The sequence below is a fragment of the Gymnogyps californianus genome, chromosome 1 (assembly GCF_018139145.2).
Source record: "Gymnogyps californianus isolate 813 chromosome 1, ASM1813914v2, whole genome shotgun sequence".
NCBI lineage: Eukaryota > Metazoa > Chordata > Aves > Accipitriformes > Cathartidae > Gymnogyps > Gymnogyps californianus.
The window spans coordinates 126,579,976-126,592,038 of record NC_059471.1 but is presented as its reverse complement, the minus strand read 5'-3'; positions in this window follow the sequence as shown (position 1 = coordinate 126,592,038).

Genomic DNA, 12,063 nt, shown 5'->3' with positions numbered 1-12,063 from the left:
AATCCAACAGAAAGAATATTGTTAGGTGCAAGTATCTAATTATAAACTGACCAACAGAGCTAATCCTGCGCCACTCCCAAGGGAAAAATACCCTCTCGGCCTGTTGCTGCACCTGAGTGAGACCAATTGATTTCTTGAAGACTCGTCGGTATGTGGGTCCCAGCCACGGCAACAGACCAGCGGTTGGGGACAGTCCCCCTGGGGCTAGCCGTGCTCTAGTCACACTGGGCAGCCGGATCGGCAGGGTGGTCTCCCCATCACACAGCCTCTGTTTGTGCGGGGCAGCAGGCAATGTGAGCAGGAGGGATGGTCATGGTTGTTTTGCCTTTGGGGTTGAAACAGCTTCACCCAGCCCTCCAGGGCTTTAATACTCCTGCCTTTCTTGGTACAGCAACCATCCACCTTGTCAGAGTCTAAGCATCTGCCTCTTCCCCAGCGTGGGCATGATGGGCAGGGCTGGCTGCTCTGCTGGGAGAGGGAGAGGAGGGGAAAAAGGCTGCTTGCCCCTTCCCCTGCACAGCTTGGGCCCTTCTCAGCAGCACCCCTTGCCCGAGTTCTCCATGGTAAAGCTGTGCCTCCCTTCTTAATGGCGTGGTTTTAAATATTTGCTTGCTAAATATTGGTACTAGAATCAAAGGTCAGCAGCGAGTCATTTATGGGGCTCCCTTCTGCTGAGACCAGCCCCACCACAGCAGCTGGCACTCTTTACCAAGCAAGTTTTCACGAGAGAGTATATATCGGGTGCCTTTGGTACAGGGCAAACGAGACGGCAGAATTGGGTAAATCTCATGACAACTGTGAGCTCGAAATCCCCTGCCTGCCGCTGGCCCCGTGATGGGCCATGTGCTGGCAGCAGGGGAGGGAGGAGGGCAAGGAGAGCACACCACTCACACAGCTGCTCCGTGTCCCGGCTCCTCCGCAACGTCGGAGGGGCCCAGGAGGAGTTGCGCAGCTTATACCTCCTCCCTTGGAAACTCTCATCAGTAATTATACATTTGCTCAAGTAATAATGCCAAATCCTATGTATGTGAGCTGTTGCTGGCTAATATTTAACCTCAAGAACGTAAGTTTGCAGAAGGAGTATGCCGGAGGGCGGGTGTGCTGTATTCAAGGGCTCTGTGGATGCAGGTCCTCAAAATGGGAAATGCAAAGAAGAAGGTAGGCTTTGAAGAACCGTGTGGGCCCTGGCTGAACAAGACGCCTTGTTAGAGCAAGCTCCATCCCTGACAGATACCTGGCAGGCCCCGTTCTTAAGTGGGGACCAAGGGGGAGTTGTGAGGAACCTCTGCAGATGCTTTACAGGATTCCCAGGGTCCCCAAGCCCGGCGAAGTGCCTTCGAGTGCCCGGAGTGTCTACTCTATGACTTGGATTTATCAGAGTCATTTGGGTTTGAAAACCTACATTTAATCTTGTTCTTTCAAAGCCTTCCTGAATTATAAACCTGATCAAAAAAGGCATTATAAATTTTCAGACCACAGTTTAATTCTGTTCTTCCTTTCTCACGGCCCCCTGCCCCCCAAATAATAGATGAGGTTTCTGTCCCCAGTTCAGCAATAAATACAAAATAAAGAAATACAGGCTCCTTTGACAGCCAAATGTATCTGCAACGTTTGAAGAAGACTTCTGCGGGGTATTAGGGAGAGATGCCCAAATTCAAACTTAAAATGGAAAGCAGAATTAATGTATTGTTTCCTTGTGATGGTTTCACACTGCTGATTGGTCAAGTTTGTTATTTATCTGTGCAACTACTGATTACTGTTGCCTAAGTTAATCAGCATCTTTATTAAACAGTATTAAGTGCTAATCGTGGTCTTGCTGTGTTATGGCAAGTGCACTGGGATCATGAAGGCATTTTTATTATTGTTTAGGGAAACAAAATTAATTCCCTGATCTCACTCCTTCATGTGCGTTTTGCGTATTACCTGCCTGAGCTCCACTTCTCAGTAGTAGCAAGAGGCAGCACACGAGGGTATTGGATATCGTCTCAGCAAACTGAGCTATACAGACTACTGGCTCTCCAAAACTGCATAGGGAATAAACTTACTTTCAGCCTCAGGTTGCTTGCATGGGGCAATCAAGCTGTACTGTTGGAGGGCTATTTCTTCAGATGAACCAGCTCTGTTGCAGACAGAGTTCCCTTGGTTTGCACCACCAAAACAGCTGGCCCTCATGGATGATACTACCTCATGCTCTTGGGCTTCATGTTACGGAAAGGCACTATTAGGGAAAAGTCCCCTTCAGCTGAAGGGGAGAAGAATTTATATGATCTACACAGTTTTTAATGACATTTACTCAGTAAGGTTCAAGATGTCAGATGTTGTAGAAGCCGGGCTGTCCTTCATCCCATAGAGGCTGTTCTTCCTCAAATGAAATACCCAGGCATCTCTGTGGATGTCACCACCAACCGCAAGAAGAGGTCTCTGGTCAGTACCAGCAGATTCAATGATGCATTTGCTGCCCAGGCCAAGGGCTTTTCCCACAAGGGGCAGAGGAAGCTTTCCTGCAATACCATGGGCGTTAGAGGTTCCCTAAAGGAAGTGCCCCCCCCCCTCCCGAAGACTGGTTTATAGGAGGATGACTAAAGAGACTCAAGGATACAGAATGACAGTTTGGGTAGTGGGAGTTAGAAGGGAAAATCAGTTCTAAAGGGAAACTAACTCCACATATTACCTGTTCAGAGGAAAAAAAACCCCGTATCTAAGACTGCCACATACACACATACAGACACACAGACACACAGGCACACACACGTATATACACCTCAGGTGATGAAGAAGTTAAGGCCACCTCTCAGGCTTTTGCTGTGGCAGTTTTCTCCCAGCACGATCTCAGAAGGTGGTGTCTCCTGAGCTGACTGTCGGGGACCTTCCCCTCAGAATTCATTTCTACATGAAATGTGCCCCTTCTGCACACTTGCTTGCAGTCCTCCCATGAAGGAGTGGACCTCAAGGTCTACACATATAATGCTGCTGCAAGGAAGGCAGGCAGATCTGACATGAGTCCTGTGCTTGGGATGAAGGAAATGATGGATAGTGGAAGCAGGGGGGTGATGTGAGATGCTAAGGGAGCAGTAGCTTCTTCCTTATTAGCATTGCTGGATGTGAGGCAACATATTGTGGGCCACGTGCTAGGGAAGAGCAACACCACCCCTCAAGGCAGGCTCCTTTCCCTCCTCACGGCTGCCTCCGGCCCTCGTGAGGATCTGTTACCCCTCATTAACCCTGTTAACAACACACAAAACCCAGAGCTGCATCCCTTCACGTATCCCTTCCCCAGGGCACAGGGAGAGGAGACACAACCCGTGGAAAGGAGGTGGGGTGCAGGTGTCCCCTCGTTGTCCTCCTGCGCTCTCATTAGGTGGAAAGACATCGTGAGGGAGTGCAGTCACTGCGGGGGGGGGACTGGCCCGGCTGCCTCGTTCTCTCGTCACTGGAAATGTCAAGGCTTTTCTGACTTTAGCAGTCTTTTTATCGCAAGTGTTAGTGACACTATCTGTTATGCTCTTCACAAGTATCCATTTCCTTGTCTGGTCTGCCTGTAACTCCCCTTTTGCTGCAGAGCAAGCAGTCGTTCTGCCGCCTGCAAGGCAGGCTCGCTCGGGAACAGAGAGGCTCTCGTGCCCTCCAGAAACCGTCGGGCTTCGGTGGACATCACGTAACCTAGTGCATCCGTCAGGGCAATGGGGCCGTGACTCCGAAAAGGTTTTCACGACTGCAGTGTGCCTTGGCCACGGGTAGCCAGGACATCAGAAACGCAGCATGCCCCGGCAACGCGGAGCGTGCTGCCAGCACCACCTGGGGGCATTGCTGTCGGTGCAAACCAGGGAGAAGAGCATCTCCTTGGAGCCACCTTGAGCCCTGCCTGTAGCAATGCAAAGGGATGGGTGAAAACAGGCCTATGTTATCAGCTGGGCACCCTTAGAAAGTTGGCTTTCCTTTTAGAGCCCTGCTGGCATTTCCCACTTAAAAGAGAGGCTATATTACCAGAATTAAAGTACACCTAAAACAGGAACAGGCTGAATAAAGGCGTCTTATTTAAATACTGACACCACCTCAGGCTGTTTCGTTGGTGAGATCCACCAAGAGGCTGGGCTGCTTCATCCGGTGGGAGGCCCAGGGAACACACACACACGGAGATGAACGTACACTCTGACATCCACGACAAGTTCCTGAAGTGCCTCCGAGTTCCCTGAAAAGGAATGGCTAACATAAAAGTCTGTGTCCATTTAACAGGAACCCCTGTCAGAGACAAAGCTGGAAGACCCATGATACCAGTTCATACCAATGACACCAAGATTCATGACACTCATCCAGACTCTGAAGCCCATTAAAATACTTGTTTTGACGTGTCAGTTTTTTGAAGTCTGTTGTTTAAATTCATGGGCAGTCCTCAACAGAGAAAAATTACATTTTTCTTTTCTGGTTGTAAAGATAATGTAAACAGACATGTGTTCATAGCTCCTCCTGGGTGATAGAGTGTCGTGGTTTAACCCCAGCCAGCAACTAAGCACCACACAGCCACTTGCTCACTCCCCCCACCCAGTGGGATGGGGGAGAGAACTGAAAAGAAAAAAAACAAACTCGTGGGTTGAGATAAAGACAGTTTAATAGGACAGAAAGGAAGGGAAAATGATGATAATGATAATAATAATAATATGACAATAGTAATACAAAAAGAATTAGAATATACAAAACAAGTGATGCACAATGCAGTTGCTCACCACTCGCCGACCGATGCCCAGTTAGTTCCCGAGCAGCGATCCGCCCCTCCCGGCCAACTCCCCCCAGTTTCTATACTGGGCATGACGTCATATGGTATGGAATATCCCTTGGGCCAGTTTGGGCCAGCTGTCCTGGCTGTGTCCCCTCCCAGCTTCTTGTGCCCCTCCAGCCTTCTTGCTGGCTGGGCATGAGAAGCTGAAAAATCCTTGACTTAGTATGAACACTACTTAGCAACAACTGAAAACATCAGTGTGTTATCAACAGTATTCTCCTACTAAATCTAAAACGCTGCAGTATACCAGCTACTAGGAAGAAAATTAACTCCATCCCAACCGAAACCAGGACATAGAGGAAGGGATGGCCTGGGTGGGGAAGGTGTAATACAGACCAGGAGCACATAAAATTCTTATTCCACCTTTGCAAGTACATTTCAACCCTGACAACTCTAGACCGCCAACCTTACTCAGCTCTGCCAGTGTATTCCAGTGGTGCCTACCAATGTCATCTGCTGTGCGCTGTCATCTCCTCCAAATGCTGTCTACTTTAGCTTCTCATTTCCCCATTGTTCAGGCTTCATTTTCCTTTTTTTCAACTGCTAAAAGTTCTCCTGATCCTGTACTTGCCATCTTACACCTCTCTCCTTCCACCTTTTGTCCCAGCCTACCACTTTCACCTAACAACATCATCAATAGCTTGAAGACTCATGCTGGTACTGTCTCAAGCCTCAGGTACCAACAGAGACAGAAAAGTGCTTTTTTATTGAAGGCCTCCATTCATAACAGCAGTCAGTTCTGTTTAGATCATGGAGCACTTGGGAGCTCTGAATCTTCCACTTTTAAGAGGACGGGCCATTAGAGACTTCCTGAAGAAAAGAGGATGTATGTTACGCTACCTCCACTCCATTATCCAGATTGCTTTATTAGGATGCATCTAGTGTACAGACTAGTGTCTTTTATGTTTGATATCTGAGTATATAAAGAGAAAGCCAATAATGGGCTAAATTTTAGGTGGTGTTGCTGCTCCTACAGCAAATGTGAAATCAAGCATTCCCTGAAGGCACTACTATGATAATTCACGATCTGCTTTCCTGTAGCCCTTCTAAAGGTTGGCCATGAGCTCAAGGATACTGCTGTACGTTTATTAGGAGAGGAACTGGAGAACAAGGGTTTAGCTGCTCTCTTTTCTTGACATCAACCAGTGCTGCATATGGCAAGTTTTTAAACGTTCCTGGAATCCCTCTGCTGTTTGTCAGACCAGGGTTTTGTTAACCCACACAGAGACATACGATTAAGCTTATATTGATTAACTGGGATTGGGAAACTCTTCTTTACTATTTCCCCAATCACAATCTGAATTATCAAGCCCAACTTCAAATACTGTAACTTACACAGTTAATATCCTTCCACGGGCCCCTCAAAAGTTCTCTCTTTCTATACATGTATACACCCCTGCGCCAACGCTCATATTTGCCACCGCTACCTTGTTTTTGCTTCATGACTCATCACCTCTTCTCTGCTGTGGAAATTGTTGTCTTCTGGGTTTCATACTTGGTATATTAAAAGGTTTGGAAAAAAAGAAAAGGAAAAAACATCAGGACAGTGAAAAGAGCTCCACCGTTCAGGAGGAAGAGAGGAGACGGCTCTGCAATTTTTTCTGGTGGGAAGGCAATGCTCTGAGCTGGTCATTGTGGTCACCTAGCTGGTTTGTGTTTCTTTCCTGTCTGACCAGCCCCCAGCTGAGGGCATGCTGCATGTATGACATCTCATCTTCAGGCTTTGTGCTTGTAGTGGGTAAATGACCACATTTGTGGTCCCAGTGCCAGTCCTTTTCTCTCTTGCATGACAAGGATTTATCTGATCAAAGCCTGTACCTTTGCGCCCAAGGACAGGTTAGGTGAGGGCTGGATGCTGCTGTGCTCTGAATGCTGAATAGCTTAGTGCCTTGTGTGACCAACAGCCCTCAAGCCACAGCAAGGAACTGCCAACATGGAAGGCTCCCAGCCCCACAGAGATCTTCTCAATTCCCAGTAAAACTACCTCTTTTATGTTGAGCAAATAATCCTGACAAGGAGTTTTGGTTAAGATTTCACGTAGTCTTTTGCTGACAAGTATAGGAAAATTTAAACCTTTACCTGGCTCTCCTGCCTATTTCTCATACCAGTCCTAGTACTTACAGTAAACTTAAGACCACACTGAAGGACATAGATAGTGTAATTATAATTTTAAGTGCTAATTTATCATTAGAATGTTGTTGGTCGTGACGTGGTGGAACGAGATAGTAGGCTGTGCCTGCTGAAATGCCTTTATCACTTCATGGATGTCAGTCACCACTTGGGAGTTCAGGAGTTCACCCAGTTCCCAGCACACCAAGAAACTGCCTACAATAAGAATGCTTGTATAGTTAGCAGGAAGATCTGCAATGATAAAGAAGTGGGTAAATTCTTGTAGCGTGTTTGGCCTTCTAAGCTGGGCAGCAAAGAGGAGGTCAACTCTGTTGTCCTGGTGTCGGTTAGGATAGAGTTGATTTTTCTTCCTAGTAGCTGGTATAGTGTTATGTTTTGGATTTAGTAGGAAAATAATGTTGATGATAACACACTGATGTTTTTAGTTGTTGCTAAGTAGTGTTTACACTAAGTCAAGGATTTTTCAGCTTCTCATGCCCAGCCAGCAAGAAGGCTGGAGGGGCACAAGAAGCTGGGAGGGGACACAGCCAGGACAGCTGACCCAAACCTGCCAAAGGGATATTCCATACCATATGATGTCATGCCCAGTATAGAAACTGGGGGGAGTTGGCCAGGAGGGGCGGATCGCTGCTCGGGAACTAACTGGGCATCGGTCGGCAAGTGGTGAGCAACTGCATTGTGCATCACTTGTTTTGTATATTCTAATTCTTTTTGTATTATTATTGTCATATTATTATCATTATAATCATTTTTTCCTTCCTTTCTGTCCTATTAAACTGTCTTTATCTCAACCCATGAGGTTTTTTTTTTCCCTTGATTCTCTCCTCCATCCCACTGGGTGGGGGGGAGTGAGCGAGCGGCTGCATGGTGCTTAGTTGCTGGCTGGGGTTAAACCACAACAGTCCTTTTTGGCACCCAATGTGGGGCATGACGGGTTGAGATAACGACAAATCTGACTGGAAGAACAAATTTGTTATAAACATTCATTATATTAGTTCAATAGTTGCTGGTCACAATGTTGATGTATTCGCTCTCAAAGTTGGTGCGCTTGTTCTGGAAGGTGCGTTATGTAATGCCATCAACTTATAAAGGGGCAGAACCCATCTGTATTTCTGGGGTGACAGGAGATCCCAACAGCTAACTGTATTGGAGGCTGAAGTGAGCCTAACTGGGAATGAGTGGCAGAAACATCCCATTGTGACTGGCCCAGAGGCCCTGTGCATCCTTGGCATAGACTATCTCAGGAGAGGGTATTTTAAGGACCCAAAGGGGTATCGGTGGGCTTTTGGTATAGCTGCCTTGGAGATGGAGGAAATTAAACAGCTGTTCACCTTGCCTGGTCTCTCTGAGGACCCTTCGATTGTGGGGTTGCTGAGGGTCAAAGAACAACAGGTGCCAATCGCTACCACAACAGTGCACCGGCGGCAATATCGCACCAACCGAGACTCCCTGATTCCCATCTGTAAGCTGATGCGTCGACTGGAGAGCTGAGGAGTGATCAGCAGGACTCACTCACCCTTTAACAGCCCCATTTGGCCAGTGCGAAAGTCTAATGGAGAGAGGAGACTAACAGTAGACTATCGTGTCCTGAATGAAATCACACCACCGCTGAGCGCTGCCGTGCCAGCATGCTAGAACTTCAATACAAACTGGAGTCAAAGGCAGCCAAGTGGTACGCCACAATTGATATTGCTAATGCATTTTTCTCAATCCCTTTGGCAGCAGAGTGCCGGCCACAGTTTGCTTTCACTCGGAGGGGCGTCCAGTACACCTGGAATCGACTTCCCTGGGGGTGGAAACACAGCCCCACCATTTGCCATGGACTGATCCAGACTGCACTGGAACAGGGTGAAGCTCCGGAACATCTGCAGTACATTGATGACATCATCGTATGGGGCAACACAGCAGGAGAAGTTTTTGAGAAAGGGAAGAAAATAGTCCAAATCCTTCTGAAGGCCGGTTTTGCTATAAAACAAAGTAAGGTGAAGGGACCTGCACAGGAGATCCAGTTTTTAGGAATAAAATGGCAAAATGGACGCCGTGAGATCCCAATGGACGTGGTCAACAAAATAGCAGCTATGTCTCCACCGACTAGCAAAAAGGAAACACAAGCTTTCTTAGGCGTTGTGGGTTTTTGGAGAATGCATATTCCAAATTACAGTCTGATTGTAAGCCCTCTCTATCAAGTGACCCGGAAGAAGAACAATTTTAAATGGGGCCCTGAGCAACAACAAGCCTTTGAACAAATTAAACGGGAGATAGTTCATGTAGTAGCCCTCGGGCCAGTCCGGGCAGGACAAGCTATTAAAAATGTGCTCTATACCACAGCCAGGGAGAATGGCCGTACGTGGAGTCTCTGGCAGAAAGCATGAGGGGAGACCCGCGGTAGACCCCTAGGGTTTTGGAGTTGGGGATACAGAGGATCCAAGGCCAGCTATACTCCAACTGAAAAAGAGATATTGGCAGCATAGGAAGGAGTTTGAGCTGCCTCGGAAGTGCCTGCTACTGAAACACAGCTCTTCTCAGCACCCCGACTGCCAGTGCTGGGCTGGATGTTCAAAGGGAAGGTTCCCTCTACACATGATGCAACTGATGCTACATGGAGTAAGTGGGTCGCACTGATCACACAACAAACTCGAATAGGAAACCCCAGTCGCCCAGGAATTTTAGAAGTGATCACAGACTGGCCAGAAGGCAAAGATTTTGGAATATTGCCGGAGGAGGAGGAGGTGACACGTGCTGAAGAGGCCCCACCGTATAATAAATTGCCAGAAAATGAGAGGCAATATGCCCTGTTCACTGATGGGTCTTGTCGGATTGTGGGAAAATATTGGAGGTGGAAGTCTGCTGTATGGAATCCTATACGACAAGTTGCAGAAACTGCTGAAGGAGGAGGTGAATCGAGTCAGTTTGCAGAGGTGAAAGCCATCCAGCTGGCTTTAGACATTGCTAAACGAGAAAAATGGCCAATAATTTATCTCTGTACTGACTCATGGATGGTGGCAAATGCTCTGTGGGGGTGGTTGCAGCAATGGAAGCAGAGTAATTGGCAACGCAGAGGTAAACCCATCTGGGCTGCTGCACTGTGGCAAGACACTGCGTCCCAGCTAGAGAATCTGGTTGTAAAAGTACGTCACGTAGATGCCCACGTACCCAAGAGCTGGGCCACTGAAGAACATCAAAACAACCAGCAGGTGGATCAGGCTGCTAAGACTGAAGTAGCTTACGTAGATCTGGACTGGCAACATAAGGGTGAATTATTTATAGTTCAGTGGGCCCATGACACCTCAGGCCATCAAGGAAGAGATGCAACATATAGGTGGCTCGTGATTGAGGGGTGGACTTGACCATGGACACTATTGCACAGGTTATCCATGAATGTGAAACATGTGCTGCAATTAAGCAAGCCAAGAGGTTAAAGCCTCTTTGGTATGGAGGACGATGACTGAAATATAAATATGGGGAGGCCTGGCAGATTGATTGTATCACACTCCCTCAAACCTGCCAAGGCAAGCACCATGTGCTTACAATGGTGGAAGCAACCCCCGGCTGGCTGGAAACATATCCCGTGCCCCATGCCACTGCCCAGAACACTATCCTGGGCCTTGAGAAGCAAGTCTTACGGCGACATGGCACCCCAGAAAGAATTGAGTCAGACAACAGGACTCATTTCTGAAACAACCTCATAGACACCTGGGCCAAAGAGCACAGTATTGAGTGGGTGTATCACATCCCCGGTCATGCACCAGCCTCTGGGAAAATCGAGCAATACAATGGATTGTTAAAGACTACATTGAGAGCAATGGGGGGTGGGAACTTCAAACATTGGGATACACATTTAGCAAAGGCCACCTGGTTAGTCAACACTAGAGGATCTGCCAATTGGGCTGGCCCTGCCCAATCAAAACTTTTACGGACTGTAGAAGGGGTTAAAGTCCCTGTAGTGCACATAAAAAATATGCTAGGGAAGACAGTCTGGGTTACTCCTGCCTCAGGCAAAGGCAAACCCATTCCTGGGATTGCTTTTCACCAAGGACCTGGATGCACTGGGTGGGTGATGCGGAAGGATGGGGAAGTCCGATGTGTGCCTCGAGGGGATTTGATTTTAGGTGAGAATAGCAATGAATTAAATTGTATTATTTTAATTGCTATGTAACCCTGCCACTGTATGTCATCACTACTATAGTTGTTATATGCTGTATCAACGGTATTACAGTAAGAACCACCCAAATTAATGAAGAATGAACTTTGATAAAACCGAGCGAAGTGCAGTAGTGATGGAACCAGGACTGACTTCAGCATGCAACAATCCAACACTACACACCATCTTCCTGCTGCGCCCAATGTCACCCACCCGCCGCACCATACTGAAGCCTGATCCTGCTCTGCCGACTGAGCAGACCTTGCACCATCCCTCCTGCACAGACTGCTATAGACAGATGGAGCGCAAAGTCATGGACTGAATGAACTCAATGAACATTTTAAAGGGACATTTAAATGGACATTTTGAAGGCCTATAGATTAAGCGAATGATATTTGTGTGTATATGTATCAAAAGACAGGAAAAGTGGTGGTGATTAGTTGAAAATGTATTGGAAAGTATGGGACTTGGACGTGACATAGATGGTATAGAATAAGGGGTGGATACTGTCCTGGTTTCAGCTGGGATAGAGTTAATTTTTCTTCCTAGTAGCTGGTATAGTGCAGTGTTTTGGATTTAGTAGGAAAATAATGTTGATGATAACACACTGATGTTTTCAGTTGTTGCTAAGTAGTGTTCATACTAAGTCAAGGATTTTTCAGCTTCTCATGCCCAGCCAGCAAGAAGGCTGGAGGGGCACAAGAAGTTGGGAGGGGACACAGTAAGGACAGCTGACCCAAACCGGCCAAGGGATATTCCATACCATATGCATCATGCCCAGTATAGAAACTGGGGGGAGTTGGCTGGAGGGGCGGATCGCTGCTCGGGAACTAACTGGGCATCAGTTGCTAAGTGGTGAGGAACTGCATTGTGCATCACTTGTTTTGTATATTCTAATTCTTATCTCTATTGCCAGTAGTTTTTAGATTAACTACTAGAGTTTCTAGAAATTATGGGAGTCGTGTTTGTCTTCTCATTGAAAAGGAAGATTTTCAACAAAGACGTCACTGATTTCAAG